The sequence below is a fragment of the Ictidomys tridecemlineatus genome, chromosome 9, assembly GCF_052094955.1.
Source record: "Ictidomys tridecemlineatus isolate mIctTri1 chromosome 9, mIctTri1.hap1, whole genome shotgun sequence".
In the NCBI taxonomy this organism is placed as follows: Eukaryota; Metazoa; Chordata; class Mammalia; order Rodentia; family Sciuridae; genus Ictidomys; species Ictidomys tridecemlineatus.
The window spans coordinates 13,773,045-13,800,519 of NC_135485.1; positions in this window are offsets into that span (position 1 = coordinate 13,773,045).

A 27,475-nucleotide genomic window follows, 5' to 3' on the forward strand; every position below is an offset into this window, starting at 1 on the left:
AGAAATAGAAGAAGCCATCAAAAGACTACCAACCAAGAAAAGCCCTGGACCTGATGGGTATACAGCGGAGTTCTACAAAACCTTCAAAGAAGAACTAATACCAATACTTTTCAAACTATTTCAAGAAATAGAAAAAGAAGGAGCTCTTCCAAATTCATTCTATGAGGCCAACATCACCCTGATCCCAAAACCAGACAAAGACACTTCAAAGAAAGAAAACTACAGACCAATATCTCTAATGAACTTGGATGCAAAAATTCTCAATAAAATTCTGGCGAATCGAATACAAAAACATATCAGAAAACTTGTGCACCATGATCAAGTAGGATTCATCCCTGGGATGCAAGGCTGGTTCAATATACGGAAATCAATACATGCTATTCACCACATCAATAGGCTTAAAGACAAGAACCATATGATCATCTCGATAGATGCAGAAAAAGCATTTGACAAAATACAACATCCCTTTATGTTCAAAACATTAGAAAAACTAGGGATATCAGGAACTTACCTCAACATTGTAAAAGCTATATATGCTAAACCTCAGGCTAGCATCATCCTAAACGGAGAAAAACTGAAGGCATTCCCTCTAAAATCTGGAACAAGACAGGGATGTCCTCTATCACCACTTCTATTCAATTTAGTTCTCGAAGTACTAGCCAGAGCAATTAGACAGACAAAAGAAATTAAAGGCATAAAAATAGGAAAAGAAGAAATTAAATTATCGCTATTTGCAGATGACATGATAATCTACTTAACAGACCCAAAAGGATCTACAAAGAAGCTACTAGAGTTAATAAATGAATTCAGCAAAGTGGCAGGATATAAAATCAACACGCACAAATCAAAGGCATTCCTGTATATCAGCAACAAAACCTCTGAAATGGAAATAAGGAAAACCACTCCATTCACAATATCCTCAAAGAAAATAAGATACTTGGGAATCAACCTAACAAAAGAGGTGAAAGATTTATACAATGAAAACTACAGAACCTTAAAGAGAGAGATAGAAGAAGATCTCAGAAGATGGAAAAATGTACCCTGTTCATGGATAGGCAGAACTAACATCATCAAAATGGCGATATTACCCAAAGTTCTCTACAGGTTTAATGCGATGCCAATCAGAATCCCAAAGACATTTCTTGTAGAAATAGATAAAGCAATCATGAAATTCATATGGAAAAACAAAAGACCCAGAATAGCAAAAGCAATTCTAAGCAGGAAGTGTGAATCTGGAGGTATAGCGATACCAGAGCTCAAACTGTACTACAAAGCAATAGTAACAAAAACAGCATGGTACTGGTACCAAAACAGGCAGGTGGACCAATGGTACAGAATAGAGGACACAGAGACTAATCCACAAAGTTACAACTATCTTATATTTGATAAAGGGGCTAAAAACATGCAATGGAGGAAGGATAGCATCTTCAACAAATGGTGCTGGGAAAATTGGAAATCCATATGCAACAAAATGAAATTGAATCCCTTTCTCTCGCCAGCCACAAAAGTTAACTCAAAATGGATCAAGGAGCTAGATATAAAAACAGAGACACTGCGTCTGATAGAAGGAAAAGTTGGCTACGATCTACATATTGTGGGGGCGGGCTCCAAATTCCTTAATAGAACGCCCGTAGCCCAAGAGTTAATGACAAGAATAAATAAATGGGACCTACTTAAACTAAAAAGTTTTTTCTCAGCAAGAGAAACAGTAAAAGAGGTAAATAGAGAGCCTACATCCTGGGAACAAATTTTTACCCCTCACACCTCAGATAGAGCCCTAATATCCAGAATGTACAAAGAACTCAAAAAATTAAACAATAAGATAACAAATAATCCAATCAACAAATGGGCCAAGGACCTGAACAGACACTTCTCAGAGGAGGACATACAATCAATCCACAAGCACATGAGAAAATGCTCACCATCTCTAGCAATCAGAGAAATGCAAATCAAAACCACCCTAAGATACCATTTCACTCCTGTAAGATTGGCAGCCATTATGAAGTCAAACAACAATAAGTGTTGGCGAGGATGTGGGGAAAAGGGCACACTTGTTCACTGCTGGTGGGACTGCAAAATGGTGAGGCCAATCTGGAAAGCAGTATGGAGATTCCTGGGAAAGCTGGGAATGGATCCACCATTTGACCCAGCTATTGCCCTTCTTGGACTATTCCCTGAGGACCTTAAAAGAGCACACTATACGGATACGGCCACATCAATGATTATAGCAGCACAATTCACAATAGCTAGACTGTGGAACCAACCTAGATGCCCTTCAATAGATGAGTGGATAAAAAAATTGTGGCAGCTATACACAATGGAGTATTATGCAGCACTAAGAAACGACAAAATCATAGAATTTGCAGGGAAATGGATGGCATTAGAGCAGATTATGCTAAGTGAAGCTAGCCAAGCCCTAAAAAACAAATGTCAAATGTCTTCTTTGATATAAAGAGAGCCACTAAGAATAGAACAGGAAGGAAGAGCATGAGGAAAAGACTAACAGTAAACTAAGACGAATGGGGGGAGAGAAAGCAAGAGAGAAGGGAAAACATATGGAAATGGTAGGAGACCTTCAGTGATACACAAAATTATAAGAGGTTATGAGGGGCAAGGGGGTGGGGGGAAAAAAAAAAAGGGGGAAAGAATTGAACAACAGCAGAGGAGGTAGAGAGGGAAGATGGAAGGGGAGGGGAGGGGAGGGGGGATAGTAGGGGATAGGAAAGGTAGCAGAATACAACAGTCACTAATAAGCCATTATGTAAAAATGTGAGTATGTAACAGAAGTGAGTCTGTATTATGTATTTGGGGAGTACAAAACCCAATTGAGTCAAATGTATGAAAGATGATATGTCTTGAGCTCTGTAATGTTTTGAACAATCAATAAAAAAAAAAAAAAAAAAAAAAAAAAAAAAAAAAAAATTTTTATTTGTTAAATCTGACAACCTACCAGTGTTGGGTGTAAGTAATTTTGAACTAGGATTCAAATATAAAAACACTTTAGAACCTAAAATTTTTATTTAACTGCTTCTGATACTTTACTGTGCCATTATTTTTTAAAGTAAAGTTTATGACTACAATCTTACGAGAAGTGTTAAGCAAAATGGAAGTTATCTTTCTTTGAGAATAATTTGTGTCAAACAAAAGGTTATTTCATATGTGAGAGAAAATGGGTGTGACCTACTGTTATCAAAATCAGGATACCAAATTTCGTACAATGCATAGTTACAACATGATAGAGTTTAAGGGCAAAAAAGTACTAGACACAGATAATCCAAAATTTCTAGAGAGGTTTGTTTTACTTGGTGGAGAAGGGCCATTATTTTCAAATTTATTTTTTTATTCATTTCCCATAATTTCTGTCATGTATAATTTTCATAATATGAAGATATAATAAGAAAAGCTGTAAGCAGATAATGACTCAGTCTATTCTGCCTCTTAAAGTAACATTTATGACAGGGTTAGTTGGGTTATATTGAATTAATTAAGGGATAATTAGCATATATAAAATTTATTCACCATTTATGAATAGAAATTTTTATGTATCATGTATGGTTGCTATTTTGCAAATGCCCCCCCACCACCACACACACACACACATTTTTTTTCCTAAATTGAATAGTTAAAATGTAAGGTCTGTTTCTTTTAAAGTAAATATATTCAAATGCTTATTAGTTTAACAACATTTTAGAAAGCATATCACATTGTAGGTATTAAAAGTTGTGATACAATCATGCAGATAACAACTCATTGTCAAAAAACTTCAATGCCTTTGCTAATTAGCAACATTTGTGAGAACCTGGTCATTTCCAGCAACTTGCTCTTTTGATTAATGTCTTGAAAGTAAAGCCAGCTGTTAATTATGTTAACAACCAATTCCTTGGGAATCATCATAATCCATTTTAATGGACTGACAATTACTATTAATCAAACCCAGGGACATGAAGTGTTACAAATTTGAAGATTCAGTTTTGCTGGGTGTCAGTATATAAGGTATGTATGAAAGCAAAGAATGACACAATTGTCCTTATTTGTTTTGGTTTTGGGTTTTGTTTTTATGAAGGAAGTTTTTCCTCACTAATGATGTGAGTAGTTCTTTGATTGTACTATTCAGTTAAGTCTCCCTATACAATGCAAAACGCAAAACACCCAGCTATAGAGTAAAAAAAAAAAAAAAAGTAATTCAAAATTAGCTGTTTGGCATTTTTGCTGAAAAGCCAAAGAATGTTAGAATTTGATAATAAATATAAAACAAACAAAACCTGACATTGTAGGCATAAATTCAAGAGAAGGGTCATTGAAAGAGGGAAGAAGCTATAAAATATTTAAAAGTAGGGCATAGGAGAACTGTATGTATTTTTTTTCCTTTCCTCACTTTTTATTATTTGCTACTTCAGGTCATTTGTTTCTTGTGAGAGAATCAAGGGCCCAAAGATGTTCTAATACAATGGACAGTGTCTCATGCACTAGTTCCTTGTGCTGGAATTATGGACTTTAATAATGTTACACACATTTTTTTTTAAATTTGCATTAAAGCACATTAATATATTCCATTTGTCATTTATTCACTTACTAGTGTTATCATACTCCTAATTATGGAGTTCTTAGTTTGTGGAAGGTGCTGTTCAAACTATTGCAAGTAAAGAAATGGCAAGATAAGCAAGCCCTGTACCCAAGGAGACAATAATATTGCCAGGAGGAGAGCAAACACATAAGCAAGTTTGTCAGACCTCATTCAGGCAGCCCTAACTTGGTGAAAAGAATTGTAAAGTAAATAAAAAGGGCGGTGTGATCCAGATCAAAAGGGGGCAGGAAATTTAGACGGGATAAACTGGGAAGATTCTCCAAGGATGTGGCTTCTACACATGAACTTGAAAGGTTGGAAGGAGTCAGCTAGGCAAAGATATGAGGGCGTAGCATCCTGGAGCAGGGTTAGCAAAAGCCTCTATCATGACAAAGGGATTTGGGGTGTTTAATGGACAAAAAGAGATGGTAGTCTTGGACCTCACTCAACTGTGAAGAGTATCATGATGAAATTAGATCTGAGGTGAGATAAGGACACTCAAGAGCTCAACAGGCCAGAGGAAGGTTTTACTTAGGTCATACTAGTAAAGGATTGGCAGAGTGTTAAGCAGGTAGGTGATTTGATCTGAAATGCACGTTTTCCTCAGAGCAAAGATTCTTCAAATAGTTAATGGCAGATATAATTAATGGTACACACATGGGACTAGGTTCTGACATCAAATCACATATTTTCCTTATCTTTGCTTTTCAATAAAATGCATATAAGATTTAACAAAAAGGAGTTTGCCTTGGAGTTAATAGGTGTATAATTCATCGAATACTATTTTCCTTAGGAAAATGATTGATGGTTTGAGAATGTCTCAAATTATAGACACGCAGTCATATATTATAATAATCATCTATCATAACCAGTTTGTCTCCGAAGTAAAAAGGAAGTTTCCTGGTATTATACTAATAAGTCTTAGCACAGTTGAAGTGTTAGAATACGGTTAAGACCAGGAGCATTTCAAAATTAAGAAAAGTGTCCACTTCTCACTACAGGTAGATTCTCTTATCTCTTAGATGAATGTGGTCTCTGTTGTTCCTCTCTCCGACCTTGCATCACTTGCTTAAAATGCACAGAAGTTGATTAGCTTCTGACTACTCATTAGGAAAAGCCTAAGTAGGAGACTGGACTATTACCAGGGGTTAAAAAGTAATAACTTTCCACAGAAACCTTTATGGAAATCATGAAGAGCTTGACATCTGGAAACACAGAAGGCCTTTCTCTAGATGCTTGAGCTAATTTCAGGAAAGAACATAAGGAAAGCTCAGGTTCTTGATCACATCATGTACTTTGTGATGCAACTTGGGATCTCTTCTGCTTTATACTTATGGAACCCTAGGTTCATGCACCTGTCTGATAATTTTCTTCCACACATTTTGCTCTTCCAGGTTAATATGAAGTCAAATGACCATATGTCTACTAATCAAGATTTCAAAGAGACAAAAAACACCACAACTGTTGTAACTCTAAAGAGCTCAGGAAAGCATTTTTATGCAATAAATAGACACATATTCAGTGTTGCCTATTGGTTTCCCTGACTTTCTCATAGATTACTATTTCATAGGAAGATAAGTAAAATGGATAATATCTTTCAAAGAAATAAAAAAAAAATGCATCAAGATACAATGTGCTGTTATAATTGATACATAGTTACTCCTCCTTGGTTAGGACAAAATTCAACTTCAATTTGATATGTGAATAATATGTAAATACTGAAGCAAGATTAGAAATTCTGCCACTGATAAGAAGTAGATGAGTGCTAAATTAATATCTTGCTTTTGCAGAAAAAAAAATGATGTTGGGGACACAGGAATCCTGCCTGCTAATTTGAGTCAAATTCCAGTAAGCTGTGTCAACTGGGATAAAATACTGAATAGCCTTAAGCCTTCAATTATCTCTTTGTAATATGAAAGATTATAGGGAAAACATCCTGAGATTCTTCTTTAGTTTTATAGTTCTGTCATGTTTCATAAGTGGAAAAAACCATGGGGTTGTCCAGCTAGTTCTAACCATCACTAACTAGTGTAGCTATACACCTCTTTATCCTCTCTGAGCTCCTTCTTTTTTATCTTTACACTTAAAAGACTACAAATTGCACTTTCCATTGTAGAGTAAAAATTCAATTTAATGACCTCAAAGATGATAAGGCTTTCATTACTGTTGCTAACCTGATGGCAAGATGACTTCATGCTTTATACATTTTCTTAGGCCCCTTGACCACTAACTAAACCCGTAGGTTTATAGGGTCAGCGGCTACAGTTTGCAGCAGACATTGTCATACAAGAAAACACAGGTTAATGTATAGACAGAATTTAAAAAGATGCTTATTGTTCTGTTTGAAAAATAGCCTGAAAAGGTGTAAACCTCTCTCACATAACTTTTAACCAATTGACAGTCTTTGAATACAGTGCTCAAAATCAGTATTTATGCATTTCTAATTATTTAACATTACCGAAGGATGTAAAAGTATATATATCTCCTTTACCTGCAATAACAATAAAATACTTTTATAGATTTTGGAACCACAGAAAAACATGAAATGTAATTCACCTCTAATTGTCTCATTTGCAGACAATCTGTATAGTCATATGGGAGCACTTATTTTTTGTATTTTATATTTGTATATAAATTAGATCATAATATAAATATTTTATACTATATTCAGTAAAAATAATTTTGGTGCATCAGCATTGTTTTTAATGTCTTTCCTTAAGGAGTTTTCTCAGCACTAATAAAAAAACTAACTCTCACATCATTATTTTTTTTCTATTTGTAATTATTTGCTATTAGTCTAAATTACCATTCTACTATTTCCAAATTATTTTTTATCATTTCATATTGTATCATTTCCATATGTATTGTGTATAATACATTCATATATACAATAATTACTGAGTGCTTTCTATGTTCTTGGCAGAGTATTAGATTTGGGGAGACCCAATAATGAATAGTACATAGTCTTTGCTTTTAAGAAGTTTCATCTCACCTGAGAGAAAAATATTCAAAGAATGTAACAGATTATAATATGTGAATGTTTATATTTATATTATTAAACAAAGGCCTGGTAAAATAGAAAAAAAAAAGAAGGAAAAAAAAAACCCTTAAACTTATCTAGTAATTTTGCAAGGAAGAAGCAAAGAATTAAAGTTTAGAAATGCATCTAAAGTAAAGAGTGGGGGCTGTTAGACCAAGTATGTGGGGAAAGCACATGTGAGCAAATATGTGCTGGAAACACCACAATGGTCAGGAGCAAGTCCAAGACTTCTCAGAGCAGGTAGACCAAGGTTTCAGGGAAATGGTGACTGGTAATGAGCTAATTAAATAAGCTGTGGCCAGCCAGAGAGCCACATATAATGGGGAAAAAATGTTAAGGAAGTCTAATAATAGGTAATGTCAAAGGTAATGCTTAATATGTGTTTGTTCTGTGCCAAGTACTGTGCTAACCACTGAATCCTCTGGAGTTGCTACAATAACTGTCCTCTTAGGATCCAGTGACTTACTCAGCTGCACACAGGTAACATTAAAGCAGGAGTTTTAACTCTGTGTGCCTCACTTTACCGCATGTCCTCACCAATGTGCACATTTAGGGTTCCAAAATGCCTCTCCATAGGCCCGTAGTGTGACATCAAAGAATTGGAAGAACGGCAGTGGCAAACCCATGCTTTAAAAGATCTGTCTATTAGGAAGGAAATATTTGTTTCTTCCTCTGGTAATCTCCCTTGCCTCCTATATTATAGCATCCTTGAATGATAATAAAGAGAACTCCTTTGATTTATATTTAGTTGAATTTCCTTCCCAGAATATGTCTGAAGAAAGTCCTCTGAAATTGTTTAAAGCTCTGTTTTTGACCACAAGCCAAGAAAAGTGCTTTCTCACCAATGTTCCTTATTTATCATCTTTTCTTGGGAGCTCCAAATATACCCCCATTTCTCCTCTGGTATTTACTTATACTAAGCTTAATATTTTTTTAGTGATTTCACCAAATGGATACTGTATAATGTTTAAATAATATTGGTTGTCACAATTTCAGGACAAAAGTCATGCCTTACATGTACACCTTGGAAAATAAGCCATTGGAAAGTCCACTATTATTTTAGTGATATGACATCAGTGATCCATTGGCAGGAGATGGGCACTCTGGATGAGTATCTTTGAACCTTTGACTAATGGTTTATTTATCAAAAACTGGGACATGATGGTGAAGCTTTGAAAATCTCCCTATAGTTGTCCTCAACTCAGAGTCTTCTTAGTTGTTCTCTGTTTTAATCAACTGGATTTTTTCAAATGCAGTTGGAAGATATGTTAGACTCTTTGGGCCTGTAGCTTACTGTAGAAGACAGAGGCACATAAGCAACTTGAGAAATGCACAAGAGAAGGCAAAGGCAAAGGAAGTGATTAAAAGGCTGATATGTAGGTCATAAAAGAAGAGCAGAAAAGCCAGGCAGAAGCCAAGAGGAATGGGAAATCAATAGAAAGGGTGTTTATAGGTGGAGGTGGTGAATATGATTCTTCCCTTCCTATTTAGACCAGGGAAAAGAGGTGCTAATGCTGAAGTCTGAGGAGGTAGGTGAGATGTCAAACAAAGAGCATTATCAAGGCACAATGAGGGCATTGTATAGAATCTTCTCTGAAATTGTTTTTGCTGTTTAGTAATATGATAATATAGTTAGCTCATATAACAGAATGTGTGACTCAAGAGCACAAGTACCATGGTATCATGGAGATGGACACAAACAAGCCATCCAAAAGTTCATAGAAAATAAAAAGTAGGGGGCTGGGGATGTGGCTCACATGGTAGCGCACTCACCTAGCATGCGTGAGGCACTAGGTTCGATTCTCAGCACCACATAAAAATAAAATAAAGATATTGTGTCCACCTAAAAAAGCTAAAGTAAATAAATAAATATTAAAATAAAATAAAAAGTAGAATAGGGAGTTTTTGTGCCATAGATAAGCCCCGAAATAGAGGTAACTAAAGGGGAGAGTGACAGCACTGATGTCAGATAGATAATTGGAAACTGGAGGGTAGAATAAGAGCTAGAAACAAACTTGAAAGAGTTAAAGTATTGGAGATATTTTGAAGAAATAAGAATGAGTGAAATATCCAGAAAGAACTCTGTAAATATCTAAATTTTATTTTAGTGAAGTTAGTCATATGATTAGACCCTGAATTATCTGTGATTACAGAAAGAAGTTTTTTTAATCTTCCTACCAAATCCATATATACAAGTATTGTAGGAATGTGTTTTATTTTTAATGTAGTTTTCTTATGTATTTCTGTGTGTATGAGTGTTTTTGTGTGTGTGCACAAGTGTTGAGATTAAAAAAAAATGTGTTAGTAATTCTAAGTGTCATCTACACAAACTTATATCTTGAGAACCAGGAAGTCTATGATAAGTTTCTTGAACAGTTTAATGTTTGTAATAGGTGAAAAAGTGATTTAAAAAATTTAAGGCTCAATTGCTTTACTTCTAAGAACTGATAATACACTTGGAGGAGGAGAAATCAGACATTTATAAAGTGCAAAAAGTGAAAATAGATGATTTTTACACGTGGCACCAGAATTTATATCATGGGAGGGGTGTCTTACTTATATGGTGTAAAAAAATAAATAAATAAAAAGAAGATACCTCTCTTTTAAATATTGGGGGCGGGGAAACTGTAACAGTTGTATATTTGAGGTCTTTGGCTAAAGAGCATAGGAAGAATTTTGCTTTATTTTCTAATAGAAAAAATAAGGCAGGAGAGATTGAAAACAGAGTTCCAAAGAGCAAAGGGAACATTGTAAATAAACTCTCTTAAAGACAAAAGCCAAGTAGTAATAAGAAGGACAGGGCTAGGATTTAGGAGGAGTTGATAGCATGCTGGCCAATTGTGCAGATTGCTAAAAGCCTGAGAAGCTAAACAAAGTCTTGAGTGACTCATGAGCTCAGGGAAATAGTGTGTGGAGCCCAAGTCTGCTGGGGGTCAGGGCATGATAAACCACACACATTAGGTTGAGGCCCCCAAGACTACTTTCATAAACGTGGAGTAAACTGGCAGTTAAAAGCCTCCTGCATGGATAAATCCAGCTTCTACAGGTATTTGTCCTTAGCATGGGACTATGTTCAATGGCAGCACTAGCACCCCTGGCCTCCAGGAAGAAGCAAGTGTTCATCTTCTCCAGAGGAATATGACATTATAGCAAGTCTCGGGTTACCTTACAGTTTGTTCAATAAAAGTCCCAGCAATTAATAACATACCAACTGACACACAGAAAAACAGATGACCTAAGGGACAGGACAACAAATAATGGAGTTAGTTATTATAGCCTCAAATTAATTATTGTGAGTACATTGAAGGTGGAAAAGACAAGATTTAAAAATTGAGTATAGAACTGAAAATTATTAAAAATGATAATAGTAATACAAACAAATAGAAATACTGGAATTAAAAAATGTGCTATCAGAAATAAAAAACTCAATAGACTATCTCAAGAAAGGACTTGACACAAAAAGAAATTACATTAAAGTAGATGGTAGTTCAGAAGAAAAATCCAAAAATGATGGAAAGATGCAAAAGATAGAATAAAAAGTGCAGACAATAAAGTGAGAAGAAATAGCCTGTGTAATTGGAGTCCCAGGAGGCCAGAAGAAAAAAAAATGTGGGATGAATAATGTTAAGGAATAACAACATGCCAATGAGTGTAGCTCTATTGTAGAGTATTTGCCTAATATATGAGGTCCTAGATTTGGTTCCAGGCATTGAAAAAAGTCAAAAACAATCCCCCAACATGAAAAAATGACCAAAAAATTGACAAATTTTCAATGACATAAAATCACACATCAAAAGATATCTGGAGACTATAGGATGTCTGTTACATGCCGACATATTCACCTAACAAAAGTACACCAAAAATATAGACAACTTACCAAAACAAAGGAGAAATAGGAAGAGTGTCTGGGAGTCTTAGGACTTGTGGAACAAGGATGGAATTTCCTCTCTGCAGAGTTAAAAATTGCACATTGATCAGCACTAAATAGCAAGGATTTGGGTGAGTCTCTGTGAAAAAAAAAACAAGTGGGGCCACCTAGTTACCAATAGGAAGGCTTTGACAATTGGCTTAATGTTTGGACCACAGTCAACCAAAGTAGACATGTGAGGGCATTCTGAATCTAAACAGGTTGATTTTGCACTAATAGGATGCATAGTCTCATAACTAAATACTCAGAAAGCACAGAATAAAATGCAATATTAATCATTATAGCAAGAACCACTCTAACCTCACTATAATGAGAAAAAGCAATCAACAAAGCCAACACGGAGATTACTCAAGTGGTGCAATTATCTGACATGGATTTTCATTTTATTATTATTATTTTTTAACTGGAAATTGAATCAAGAGGATACTTTATCACTGAGCTATAACCCAAGTCCTTTTTATTTTTTATTTGCAGACAGGTTTCCACTATGTTGCTGAAGGTCTTGCTACATTGTAGATGCTGGTTTCAAACTTGTGATCCTCCAGCCTCAGACCCCAGAGTCCCTAGGATTATAGGTGTGTTCCACCACACTTGGCTTCTGACTTAGATTTTTAAAGCAACTCTGTGGCCTTGATGTTTGGGCTCCACATTTTTATGATATTATGTATGTTGTCTTTGGAAGATAACTAGGATTAGAGAGGTAATGAGGATGGGGCACTGGCATGATGAGATTCGTGTCTAAAAGAGTTTAGAGATACCAGAGAGCTCCCAGCATACCAGTACCTGACCGTACTGGCACCTGGATCTTATATTTGCTGCAGCCAGAAAAATGTGAATACATTTCTGTTGTTTAAGTTATTCCAGTCTTTGGTATTATTAATGGCAGCACAACAAGACTAAAGCAAGCAACTATGGTTAAAAAAAAATATTCTAGAAAGCAATTATAAAGTTCAAACCACAGTCAACCAAAGTAGAGAAATATAAGCATTCTGGATGAAACAAATTCAGTTTAAGCAAAAAATAAAACTATTAAATTTTAAATTAAAAATGCAATAATGACTTTTAAAAAACAACCTTTACTAGACATACTCAGTAAAAGAATAGAGATTACAGAAGATAGTATCAATGAATTGGAAGATCCATCAAAATAAATATCACAATCTGAAAACTAGAGAGATGGTAGATAGAACCAAAAATGAACAGAACTTCAGAGACCACAGAGCTCTCAGGAGAAATAGCAATGGATCTAACATTCATGTGATTAGAGTCACAGGAAGAAAGCAGAAAATGTAGCACGTTTTTGAAAAAGTATCTGAGTAATTTTGAGAAAGGATAAATACACAGAACAATAGAACAGACTAGATTCCAGAAATAGAGCTCCCATATAAATTCAATTGATTATTGTCAAAAGCACCAAAATAATTCAATAAGTAAAAGAAAATCTTTTCAACAAATGATGCTGACATTGCATACTATATTTCAAAATTTAATGTCCACATCCCTTACCTCACACCATGCAAAAGATAATTTAAAATAGATCATATCTCTAAGCACAAAATTTGAAACTATAAAAGTGTTTTCAAAAGACATGAAGGGAAATTTTTATGGTTATGTGGAAACCGGGTTTGTTTAGACAGAGATTCAAGAGTAGTAGCTATAAAGAAATATATAATAAAATTTATTCTATCAATTTTAAAAAACAATCTGTTTTGAAAAACTTTGAAGAAAATTCATAGATAAACTGCCAAACCACACACTGGGAGAAAATATTTGTGCATCATTTTCCAAGATAATTTATACTTATTATATAAACAATTCATAATAAAAAGACAACCCAATTTTTAAAATGAGCAAAAGATGTGATCACCAAAGAAACACAACTGGATAATGGTCACATGAAAAAATATTCAACAATATTAGTTTTTAGGGAAATGCAAATCAAAACAGGAGGTGTTGATATATTCACTGGAGGGTTAAAATTAAAAACACCAACAGAGCAAGTCTTGGCAAGGTTGTGGAGCACGGAAATTATTATGCACTGGAAGGAGAGTATAAAATATGAAAAATACTTTGGAGAATGTAAGAACTACCTTAAGTGTTTCTTATAAATTTAAACGTAAAATTTCTGAAAGTTTCAGAAATTTCTTAGACATCCACCAATGTGATAGTAGGTAGAACTAAAAATGAAATTGAAAGTCTTTATAAATATCTATACAATTTTCTTAACAGCTTTATTCATTATTGCTTCAAGTTAGCAATAACCCAACTTTACACCAATGGATCAATGAATTGTAATATCCGTGTGTGTGTGTGTGTGTGTGTGTGTGTGTGTGTGTGTGTGTGTGTGTGGTATCAGTCTTTAAAAAACTTTATTAGCCTTAGAGAAAAATTTCTGTAGGAATAAAGTTTGTCCACTACTAATGCACCAAACACCATAAGACAACTAAATAGTGCTCACAGGATTAGCTACATTGAAACACATACAAATAAAAACTGCACTACATTATCCTCAGTTATGCTTTCATTGGCCTCCATAATTTTTTATCTTAAAATAACCTACTAAAAGCAGGAAGGAACATACTGTTTAGAGACACAGTAGCAATTGATTGAGAGAATTCTTTCCTAAGGCAAGCAATTTTCTCCTGATGTGACAATTTCGTAAAGTTGAATTATTATTTTAAGATGCCCTTAAATCCAAATACATTTTGTGTGCTACAGAAACATGTGGAAGTGATGTATTTCATTTTCTACTGCATCTAAAAAGAGAGTTATCGATGCTAAAATCCCTTTGTTAAAAAAAAAAAAAAAAAACCTCAGAAGGAGCAACTGTATTAACTTTCATAAGGTTGTTTCTTCACTATTAACAATGTTGTGATATTATTTAACAGGCACTTTTTTGCATCTTAATTGGCTATTAAATATAGAGGGTAAAGAAATTGTAGATTGGATGTAATGATATTTGAGAAATGTGTCCTTTAGTAGCAATTAATTATTTCAGTCCTTGATAATATTCCCAGGTCTCTAGAGACACATGGGGAGAATTCTATTTCCTTTATTTTTTTTTAAACATCTGCATTTGGGTTAAAGTTCTTTTCTAACTGAAATTGTTTTGCTGACTTCACAATCCTCAACATTTTAAATAAAAAAAAAAAAAAGAAAAGAAAAAGAAAGAAAGAAACTTGCTTTTCGAAGATGACTTGACATTTTTCAGGGCTTCAGATTTCTTCCATGTTGCCTTTTGTATCAGTGTAGTACACACACTGAGAAGAAGAAAGGACTAACTCCAGGTTTGTAGACAAATTTAGGCACCATTTTTATTTTCTAACTAGCAATGGCATATACTCCCCAGCTAACATTTTTACTTCAAACAGATTTATTAACAAAATTTGAAGGGCATCATAATTTTCAAAGAAAAATATTGCCTCTGGGAGTCAAGGGCCTTTTGTGTTGTGAGCCAAACCTGTCCTCTGTGTTCCAGATACCTCTGAACTTTCTGGTGGGAATTCTGCAACATGCCGTTTTTATTAAGGTTAAGAATTATTGGATCAAACGTGAATGCAAACTTCAATTTAAAAAAAAAATAATTAACAATGTGTACTTGAAAACATTTATTTTATTTCCCAAGTTTGTTCCTCATTTGAACAGTTTTCAGTTTCCTGAAACTGTGCAGAGAGCATTTTCTACGCTAGTCTGCACTAATGATAGAGGTCCCATTACATTTCAGAGAGTCTAGCTGGGGGCTGGTGTTTAACAAACACAAATGAGAATACTTTGTTTTTTCTTCCTTCCACTGACTCAGGAAAATCTTAAGTAAAGTAAAACATGAATAATTTTTCCTCCTTCACCCACAATTTCTCCTCACCTAACCCCAGCCCCATCACAAATGTCACAAATCTTAGCTGATGTTGAGTATCTTGGCCTTTTTCTAATTAAAGACGGCTGTGCGATTCCCCAGGCTGTGCAAAAACCCTTTAAGTCCTAAAAAGAAATGACTTCCAAATTGAAAAGCTAGTAAATAAGTCAGTTTGGGGCCCAAAGCAATTATCATTACAGGAAAGTATCTTGTTAAAAGTCCATTTTGAGTTGGCTAGTTTCTGTCTTGCAGTAACTAGGAGGCAGGTAGGCAGTGATTTCTATCCATAACATATACAATGGTAATTTCTCTGTATTGTAATGATTTTTAGATAGAGATATTTATGCTAGAAATGCCTAAACACCAACAGTGCTGTCACTTCCCCAACCTTTATGAGAAATAAAATAATTTTAAGTTCACACAAAATGATTCTAACTATATTTACATTACCAAGCGTTGAAAATGGTTATATAATGCGATTCGATTTAGGATCTGAGTTTTAGTCAATACAAAGCACTCTGTTTAGCTTCAGCAGGGAGACAATTATCAAGGTGCTTAAAATACAAGAAGCTTACACATTTGCAAGGGAAGGAGACAGAATTTTAGGACAGAGACAGAACAGCAGTTCTGAGAACCAGGTTTGCAGAGTCATGGAGAAAGAAGCAGAAACCAGGGCATCGGGACATGACAAAGGGAAGACGATTAGGAAAGGTCACGGGGCCAGGGGCCTTAAAGTGGTCTTTTCAAGACATTACCTCCACAAACAAAACTGGTGCAAAAGGGCTTTCTCAGGAAAGGGAAGAGCTTGGAGCAAACCTGGAGGGGGAAGAATGTGGGTGGGCACATTATGAAAAGCATCAACCATTTCATTACAGTGGAGGAGAGAAAATGAATAAGGTAAAAACCAGACAAGCATCTTCACTCAGTCTGTGACACATACGTGAAATTTCCCATTTTTAAGACATAAGCAGACACTCAAGTATTTTTAGCTGACAGTAATAAAAATATACATGGAAAAGAGTTAGGTGGTAGGGACAGGTGTAGGAAAAGCTGTGAATCACTAGAGGTGAATGAAACAAGAGAATTAGAGAAAGTGAATTCCAGATTTACACTGCTGCCCTTAGAATGAAGGAAAGTGAGTAATATGAATTACTGAAATTCATATTCCAGTTATGCAAAAGATATAATGTGTGTAACTTAAAAAAATGCTTTAAACAGGTGGAAGAGAGAGAAATGGGGGAGGTTATTATGACTCAAAGGTTAAGACCTAAAATCTTGGCAAGAGGATTGGATAAAAATAAATATGAGGAATTTAGTAGGGGATATATTTTAAATAAAATGGCAATATGGGTAAGTGAAAAAAAAATAATTACTCTCAATTCCAGGGCATCATCGTCACTGTTAAGAAAGACAAAAAAAGACTTAGCAGAATGATATTCATTCATTTAAAAAGCATCTATTCTAAAACAGAGTATTTGTAAATTCTATATACATTGTGATATGCACTTAAAATGATAAAAATCATATCTTACATAACTATGCAGGATCTTTTAAGTGCCAGGCACCATTCTCAATTATATAACCAATCAATCCTCAAATGGCGTCATCTCTGATAGAAGATCAAGGTATAAAGGGACTGGAAGATTACCCAGGGACACACAGTTAGTATATATCACAAGCTTGACTAAAACTAACGTTCATATTTTTTCCCCAAAATACAAGCTTTAAGTTGGAATTAGGCCACCTAAATTGCTAGTGGAGCCTAGGAGGGAGAATTGTAGGTAAAAATGATAATAACAAGAAGCCACCTATATGACAATGACTGTGTACCTAAGTCTTGAAGGTTAAAAGGGAGGCAGCCAGAGAATTTGACATATGCTGTGTCTCTTCTTGAGCCAGAGAATGCCGGGATAGCAGTGCTGAGCAAAAGCTTGGAGGTGAGCAGAACCGGATGCCTGGGGAATGGCAACCCATTAGGAAGCTTCTCACACTGTCATCAGAAGTGTCTCTGGGGAAGTTGGCTCTGTTATGTCACACTCTCATTACTCCTTGAAAATATTAGACAGTTATTAAATGAGATCTCAATTAAGCAGAGACCTCAATTAATTATACCGCATCTCCTAAAATGTTATTTTATACTAAGAAAAGAAGAATGACAAGCTTTTGACTCTCCTCCAGGCTGTCCCTTGGAATAGGGCACAACTGAGCCTCTGTCCCTTATGTGTAAAGTCAGGTTAGATGAGAGGTTTATTAAGAAGAAAGAAAGAAGAAAGAAAGAAAGAAAGAAAGAAAGAAAGAAAGAAAGAAAGAAAGAAAGAAAGAAAGAAAGAAAGAAAGAAAGAAAGAAAGAAATGAATGAATGAATGAATTAAGGAATTTTGAATTGTGTTTCTTTGATTATTTATTTATTTACTTACTTACTTATTTTTTGTCAGGAAGATCATGAAACCCAATTGAAGGAACTATTTGAAGTGAAGTTCAGAGGCAATAGCCTCCTGCCTTATCAGGGTTAGATGGAAATGGGATGGTAAGGATTGGTTTGTGGTCTGTGAGACTGTCATCAAAGAGAGGCAACAGGAGGTTCTGGTTAAAATTACAGACTACAGAAAACACAGAATTTGCATCCTGATTTGGACATTGTAAACCATGTGAGCTTTAGCAAATGGATCTATTGATTTGTAACAAATTCTTCTGAATTTAGCAGCTTAAAAAGGCAACATTTATTACACACCACTTCTGAAGTTCAACAATTTAAGAGAGGCTTACCTAGCTTGTTTTGCTGGAGTCTCTCCTAAGATTGAGATTATCTGAAGGGATCTGGGAATCTAGGCTAACTGCTGTGGCTATGGGTGGATTTCAGTTCCCTAGTGTGTGGGTCTTTATGTAGAGCTGCTCATAGACATTTGGTTACTTGCTTTCCCTATTGCAAGGGATCTGAGTGAGAAAGAGAGACCAAGACAAGTCATCTTGGTTTTACAACTTAATTATGAATGGGATCTGCACCATATCTTCAGCATATTACTCATTGGAAATTAACCAACAAGTTCAGCCCAAATTCAAGGAGAGGAATTAATCCCTAGCTGTTGAAGAGTATTAAGGAATCTGTGAATAGTTTTTTTTAAATAACCATAGAAAAAACACTTAACTTCTCAGTACATTTCCCCATTTTTAAAATAGAGTTATTGATAGTGGCTATGTAACAGGGAAGAGAGGGAAGAGGACATGAGTGCATACACACACACACACACACACACACACACACACACACACATACAGGCAGGAAGGAGTTTCCCTTGGGTCTGCTTCTATTATTTTCAGGTCTTCCATTAATTGCATTATCCCCCTACACACACATACACACATTAAGAATCTTACTAGGTCTATGGATGTAAACATTCATATCAACGAGAAACACCCTCATAGACACATACAGAATGTTTGGTTATATGTCTGGACAACCAGTAACCCAAACAAGTTGACACACAAAATTCACTATCATAGGGATAGTGTAACATAGTCAATAGTTGAAAAGCATCTAGAACAATGCATAGCAAACATTTGTTAATGATATTCATTTTCAGATGAAACAAGCATCTGGAAATATCAGAAATATGACACTGCGACTCCTCGCCAGCAAGGAGGACATGACACAGGATTCTTCTTTCAGCAGTTTATTCAGGCCTTTAATTATGTGTCTCTGGAAGCTTCTCTTTACTACTACTACTACTACTACTGCTACTTCTACCTCTACCTCTACATCATCACCCGAGCGCCCCAGCCTTGATAAAGCACATCAAGCCCCAATGCACAACTGCCACGTGGATCTTTCTCATAGGGTGTTTTACAGCTACGTGCCAACTCTCCCAAAACAAGGAGTTGTTTATCACAGGCCACGGCGCTTATCAGCGCCATCTTGTAATGGCGACCAGGGTCCACTGACACGGCTCACCACAATATGATAATGGCAGATTGTGAGAAATAAAGTGATTTACTTTTCAGCAATAACACATTTACTATTAAATCCTCATTATTCTTTCTGTTGCTCTTCCTTTTAATGTTATTGTAGGGGCAATCAGAAAACTGTTTGATTTCTCAAAGCAAAATATTTTCCACATTCATTTATGAAGATAGCAGATATTTATTGTATTTATATTTTTGCATAGATCTTTATTTCTTCATATAAAATATAAAAGAATTTATCCACATATCTTAATAAGTGGCCACTGTATGAAAGTATTTTAATGAATGATCCTGACAGTCTGAGAGGAGAACATATTAGGTCAGGGTCACCTCAGTGTATATTAGCTACCTTGGGTTATCATTCTCCTTCATAAAAGGACTGAGAAATTCAGAGAGAGGAATCAGAAAAGACATGGGGATACAGATAAAGAAAAAGTGGGACAAAGAACCCTTCAACTTATTTTCCCCAAATTAGCTCCCTAGCAGAGAATGAGGAGAAATGACTAAGTGATCAGAACAAAATGAACTCTTGCAGCTCAGCTCAAATGTTCTAGCAACTGCTCTGAAACCTTCCTCTCTGAAAGGCTTATGTGGGACCAATTAATTGAACATGAAGAATCAACCCCAGCAGCTTCCCAATGTACAGCTGTGCCTGAATGCCTTAGTTCTAGTCTCTGAAGAAGGTATAATCAAGGGAATGTTTCTCTAAATACATAAAATCTCCCCAAATCCCAAAGTGCAGGTCCCTCTTGCTTTTGGCAGGCAGTACGATATTTTAGCTTTCAAGCTAGAATTGCCTCCTCAGGGTCGCCAGGTTATTGTGGGACTGCAGTAAAACAAAGACGAGCTTTCCATGGAGAGTTTGTAATGAGGTCTTCATGTGCACGAGGAAAATACATCAGCATATTAACCCCATTGCCTTCCTGGGCTTTTTATTGAAGGGAAAAGGAGAATAAAAAATAGTCAGGGCCAGGGGACTAAGAAAAGGTATCTCTGAGTAGAAAGTGAATAAAGTTATCTACTGGATTTCAAGAATAATGTCAAAATAATATTCTACTTTTTAGTTTTTTAAAGCATATAGTGTCGTTTGCAAAAGCAGAACCATGTGGGAAACAGAGCAAAGAAAAAGACTTGAAAGCCATGCTTGGCACCTAATGTGTGTTTCATAAATATCTGGTGAGTGAACTTATTGACTAGTGAGAAAGGAAGAGATATGAAGTTATCTTTTGCAGACATCAGATTTGCCTTACATCTCTGTCTCTTATCAGAACCAAACTCTACACTTGAACATATCTTTGAAACATTGCTGCCATAAATGGTATCTTGGAAAGACATGATGACCTTACTAGGGAAAAACAATTGTCTTCCACAATGGTTCTTTTAACTGTGGCTTGCACCCTAACTGGGTAAAGGACTTGTTAAAACCCCATGTTCTGCCTTCCCCCTCAGAGTTCCTGATTCATTAGGTTTAATGATGCCTGAGAATTTTCATTTCTGATAAATGTTCAGAGAATTTGATATTACAGGTCCAGGGACCTTACTTAAAGAACCTTGATGGTAAGGAACAAACCATTGGTCTGAAAGTTCTAAATTTGTTTTTGTTTTTTGTTTACTTTTATACTTGGGTTATGTTTTAGGTACACCACACTTTAAAAAAATTTATTGAACATAATAAAAGATATAAATCTACTGTACATATTTTTACAATCTTTTACAAATAAATAGATTTTTTCATGTTTATTATCAAATTTGATTATTCAAATAGCTCCATGATTTTAAAAGGGCAGAAATTATTATTATCATATTTTTGGCAGATGATACAATGTTAAACTCAGGTGGGAAACATACTCTAGAGAGTGATCATGTCTCATTTCTAGTAGTATCCTTAAAACCTCACAATCAGAGGAAAACATATCTAGTGTTGAAACATGTGTTTAATTAATTAGGTTTGTGTAAGGACATCACTTGTAAGTGGTTTAAACCGATATTAAACAGTGTCACGGGACTTCAAATCCAGTGCTCTTTAATTATCCATAATACTCCATTAACAAGAGATCTCTGCTCCTATTTTCCCTACAAGCAGGTAGAGTGTCAGACCTACTTAGCCCAGAAGGAGGCATGAAACCAGAAGCCCCTTCTGTGTGGGGACTCAGAGTGGGGACAGCACCTCCTTTTCTGACTTCATAGCTGACACTTGACATATAGAAGATACAAGGCCCCTGTTGGTGGGACTGACTCTCATGTCTTCCTTCCCCCCAGCTTTAAAACCCTGATTGCATGTTTCCACCTCAATAAAAATACTAGCAAGCCGCAGGTTTGGGGAATGAGGCTCAGGGAATCCACAAACCAGGGAGGAGAGCCACCTGGGTTTTGGACCATATGGCTCTGACTCTATCCTCATGGGAGGGAATAGGCCTCCTCAGGCCAAAAAGCTTAGGATGGGTGGCTGCCAATTCACTAACTGTCATCTCAGGAGTCTCCTCATTGAGCTTGCTCTGCTTGCAACCACGTCTGCAAATGTTCCAGTCAAGGGGATGTTGCTGATTTGAAGTGGATTTCCCCCATTGCTGTGGAGAAACAAGGAAAGCCTTCACTTTGATTTCTGAGCAGAGTCCCAGAGAGAGTCTCCTTAATTAGACCAAGGATCAGACTCCTTCATGCCCTGCCAGAGGAGTCCACTGACTTTCTGGAGCTGAGGGCCACAGAATGTTTTCTTCTCATATTGGCCTGGCTTCCCAGAGGAATAAAAAATATATATACACATTATTTTATCCAAATAATTTATAATGCTTGAATATGCTTTTTTTTAAGAGAGAGAGAATTTTTTGATATTTATTTATTTATTTTTAGTTTTTAGTTTTTGGCGGATACAACATCTTTGTTTGTATGTGGTGCTGAGGATTGAACCCTGGCTGCACACATGCCAGGGGGAGCGCGCTACCACTTGAGCCACATCCCCAACCCTGGAATATGTTTTCTAAATCAGAAACGAACTAAACATTTAGATTTTAGATTTCTGGTACTTTTACAAAAAGAAACAGCTCTCATTAATCACATTTCATTTGGTCATTTGAATAATTATATGCTAAATAGAAATTGGCCTTCCTTATAAATTATAAGCAACTTTAAAATAACTTTTATTAAATTCCAGCCATTTTTCTTTGTTTCAAAACTAACTACTATTAATACAAGCAACACTTACTACATGAAACCCTGCTTGCTGAAAATATTTTAAAAGCAAGGTTCTGCTTGCTTAGAGAACTCAACTTAAATGAACATAATATTATTGTCATTAAAATCAGATGTAACTGTATAGATATTTCCTTCTCTGTGATCCCTGAAACTATTTCTAAATATGTATTTAAAATCAAATGCAAACACCTGAGCACTCTGTATTTGCATTAGTAAATCACACACAAGAAGGTTGTGACATTCATCTTTATGTCCCCTATTTAAAAATGCCAGTTGTTCTCAGAAAAGAGTCCAAGATACTAGGAAGCCTCCTAGGGTCAGGTGCATTGAGCCAAAGTGGAACAAGCAGGAGAGAATACTAGAAGTGAAGGTTAGAGGTGATTTGTAAAGGGCAGCTATAGCTGATACAACAGCAAACCATGAAAAGAAAGAAAGAAAAAGTTTACCATGGAAACAGGCACAGAAGAAAAACAGATGAGATAAAGGCTATGGGTCAGGAAAAGGGATGAAGCTGAAGTCAGATCCTCAAACGCGGTCTATCTAACAGAATGACAGATTTTATCTGCTGCATCTTGCCTCTATTGTGGTCTCAATGTTTCTGACATACAGAGAAAGAAACCACAGGCTCTTTATTGTTGCCTGGCATCTACATAGCTTCTAAAAAAACCACCTTGCAAGAGGAAACTAATGTATGCAAGAATATTTATTAAGCATTAATACATGCCAGATGCTTCACTACATGCTATTTATACATCGTGTTTGACTGCTGAAACTCACAATGCAGTGAGGGAGATAAGCATTTTATATTATTTGAATCCAAGTAAATGTTTTCTGAATTATTGATTGAATGTGTGGGTGTGCAACAATTAATAAAACCTATAATTGGAATCGTTTCAAGGAAACATCCTAAAATAATTAATACCCGATTAAATATTTAGCAAAATGGGCCAACCACAGAAATGCTTCTAAACTGTCTGTGATGCAGAACAAGCAACCTCAGGTGCATATCTAAAAGTGACTATGGCTTTGGAGTTGGGGAGTTTCTATTTCAATGCTGATGCTATGTGTTATTTGTTGGGTCACATTTGGCAAATTTCTGAACTATTTGGTATCTCAATGTCATACCTCCTTGTTAAACTAGGGTAATCAGATTGAAACAGGTGACACATAGAGAATGTTTATTAGATGTCAATATTCATATAAGTGGAAGGTGCCCATGTCATATCAGGAGACAACCAACTGCCTTATCCATCCTTGATGGCAAGAATTAAAGGACCTCATCAATTTTCCGTCCATCTCATGGGGTAAAGCAGCATTCAAAGGGGTCCTTCACATTTCTTCTCCATACTTTTCACACTTTCTTCTCTCAAATCCTCTCCTGCAGGATCATTTCCACAGGAGTGGAGTCTCTTCACTGACCTGTTCCCAACACTCACATATGTGAGTGGGAGAGACAAGCATTTTGTATTATTTGAATCCAAGTAAATGTTTACTGCAGAAGTGATGTTTTCTAACTCACCTTGTGGAGTTTGCAAGGGTTTATCAAGGCACCCAGGTTAGACCTTGAGGCTCCTGACTAGCAATCACTTCATCCTTTAGGTCTTCCCCCCATGGATGTCACGTTCTGATCACCCTCCAAGTGCACTTTGGTGCCCTTCACTTTGCAGTATATTTCACTGTTTTCTACCGTGTTTCAACCTCATGGGCTCCAGTTGATCCTTCATGGTTCAAAACAAATGACACTGATTATTCTTAGCTCTTTTTTTTTTCAAAACATATTTACCCACAAAAGACACAAGAATTAATCTTGACCAAAGCCTCCTGGGTTCGCACTGAATTTTCTTAATTTCTCTGTTATAACACAAATCATAATTTAGACAGTTAAATAGATGATAGGTAGGTAAAAAGATAGTTAAATAATTTTCCTGTCTCAACTGGAGCACTCCAACATAAAAGGGAATTATTTACTAACTGCTTTCTTTTTTAATATATTTAGATTTTAGGGTGATTGTAGGTCTCAGGAAAAATGAGTGAAAACCACAGAATTCACAATTTCCATCCAAAAGCACGGCACCTCACCATCTCCTCCAGTGCAATACATATAATACAGTTGAAGAACTAACACAGCATATAATTATTAACCACATTTTATAGTTTGATAAAGGTTTACTTCTTGTCTCATGCCTTATCTGGATTTTAACAAATATAAGACATGTATTCACCCATACAGTTATCACATAGCATACCTTACTGCTCTAAAATTCTTCCTTACTCTACCTTTTCATTTCTTCCTCCTTCCCCTACCTTCTGCCTATTGATGATATTTTTACTGTTTCAAATTTCTTTGTGCCTTTTCCAGAATGTCATATAGTTGAAGTCATATAATATGAAACCCTTTTCAGATTGGCATTTTTCACTTAACAACCTGCATTTAAGTTTCTTCCATGTCTTTTTATGGCTTGATAGCTCATTCCTTTTAGTTTTTATTGTTTTTATTATTTTTAATTTTTTTTATTTTTATTAGTTCTTTCTAGTTATAGATGACAGTAAAATACATTTTGATGAAACTTTACAAGCATAGATTATATCATATCTTTATAGCAATGATTAATATTTATTGTTAAATGTACCACAGCAAATGTTTCCATTCACCTACTGAAGGACATCTTGGTTGCTTTCAAGAATTGGCAATTATGATTAAAATTAAAATTCCTATAAACATTTGTGTGCAGGTTTTTATGTGAATATAGATGGGGTAGAGAGAGAAGATGTGAGGGAAGGGGAGGGGGGATAGTAGGGGATAGGAAAGGTAGCAGAATACAACAGTTACTAATAGGGCATTATGTAAAATTGTGGATGTGTAACCGACGTGATTCTGCAATCTGCATTTGGGGTAAAAATTGGGAGTTCATAACCCACTTCAATCTAATGTATGAAATATGATATGTCAAGAGCATTGTAACCAATAAAAAATGAAATAAAAAAATAAATAAACAAACAAAACAAAACAAAAAAAAAACTTATTTGAGTCACTGACAAGGACTGTTATTGCTGGATTGCATGGCCAGAGTATGTTTAGTTTTGTAAGAAACTATGAAGCTGTCCTCAAAATAGCGAGACCATTTTGAATTCTCACCAACAAGAAATGAGAGTCCCTGTTGCTCAGATCCTCACTAGCATTTGACGACTTCTGTGTTTTGGATTTTTGCCATTCTTATAGGTATGCAGTGGCATCTTATTGCTGTTTTAATTTACAATTACTTAAAGACATATGATGTTGGCATATGATGTTGATGGTCTTATTTGCATATCTTCAATGATGAGGCGTCTGTTCAGATCTTTTGCCCATTTTTTAATTTAGGAGTTTGTTTTCTTCTTCTTGAATTCTTTGCATATTTTAGATAACAGCCTTTTAGAATATACACCATTTTTGCAAAGATTTCACCACTAGTCTGGCTTGTTTTTCCATTCTTTTAAGATTGCCTTTCATAGATGCAAATGTTTTAATTTTAATGAAATCAAATTCATCAAGTTTTTCTTTCATTGACCATGATTTTGATGCTGTATTTTAAAAGTAATCACAAAACCCATGATAACATAAATTTTCTCCAATATGATTTCCTAGGAATCTATAGCTTGGCATTTTATATGCAGGTTTGTGATCCACTTGAGAGGATTTTTGTGAACATTTGAAGTCTGTGCCTAGACTTATTTTCTGATGTGGATGTGCAATTGTTCTAGTACCCACCTTTGATGTTTTGCTTTCTCCTTTGGATTATTTAAGCTCTTGTGTCAAAGAACAGGTGATTACGGCTGAGGGGGGTCTATGTCTGGGTTCCCTATTTTTTTCTATTGACTTCCCTATTTTCCACCAATACCACGCTTTCTTAACTAATTTAGCTTTAGAGTAAATCTTCCAAGTCAAGTGTCAGTTCTCTGACTTCACCTTTTCCATAACTATCATATTGACCTCTCTAGTGTTTTTCCTTTCCATAAAATTTTTGATTCAGCTTGTCAATAACCAAAAAGTGATTCAAAGAATTTCATTAGGATAGCATGAATTCTACAGTTCAACTTAGTATTTTTATTGCCTGGATGTAGATCAGTACTTTGTACATTTTAGGGATCCCATTATATTTTATTGAAGCCACACATCCATTGAAACAAAGTTAATGTAAGGAATTTGCTAGCACTACAAAACCTTAAGACGGTAGGTTTGCCCTGTCTTTTGTATTTTTACCTCTCCATGATAAGAAAATAGAAGGGAAGAGAAACAATGAGAATGGATTGCAGAATATGCTCCACAATGACCAGAAACATTGCTCCTCTGCTTTGCTCATAATCCCACCCCAAACACCTGGAACACTTCCTGCCATATCACAGAAATTTAAAAAAAAATAAAGATTTTTGAATGCTGAATGAAATAAACATGGTTTTTGGCCAGACACCAACATGCTGAAGCAATTTCAGTTCCCCAGTACACCATGATTTCTTTACACTGAAGTTCTTTCCTAAGCTATGCCTTGTACCTTCTTGTTGTTTTCCCCACTTTGTACTACTAGTCAACCTTCAGGTACCTGTTTACACATTGTTTCTTATTTGTCTGTGTCTCCAGTGTGATTTGTTCCCTGTTCTACTTCCAAGGACAAGAGCCGTTTGACATGCATAAAGTAGTCAACACACAATTGATGTGTTAGAAAGTACATTTCATCCTATTAATAGATCCACTCAGGATTATCAAAATACATATATGAAAATAATTCTTGAATAAGCGATTGCTGTGTAGAGACCAATTCTACATTCTATATAAGAGTCTACAATATGTGTTTGGATGTGGTCTTGCACTCACAAGAGTATTCTGTGTTTTCATCTCCCTGACCCACAGTAGGAACAGAATGGATACAACAGATTCAAGTTTTCTCCCTTAATAGAAAAATT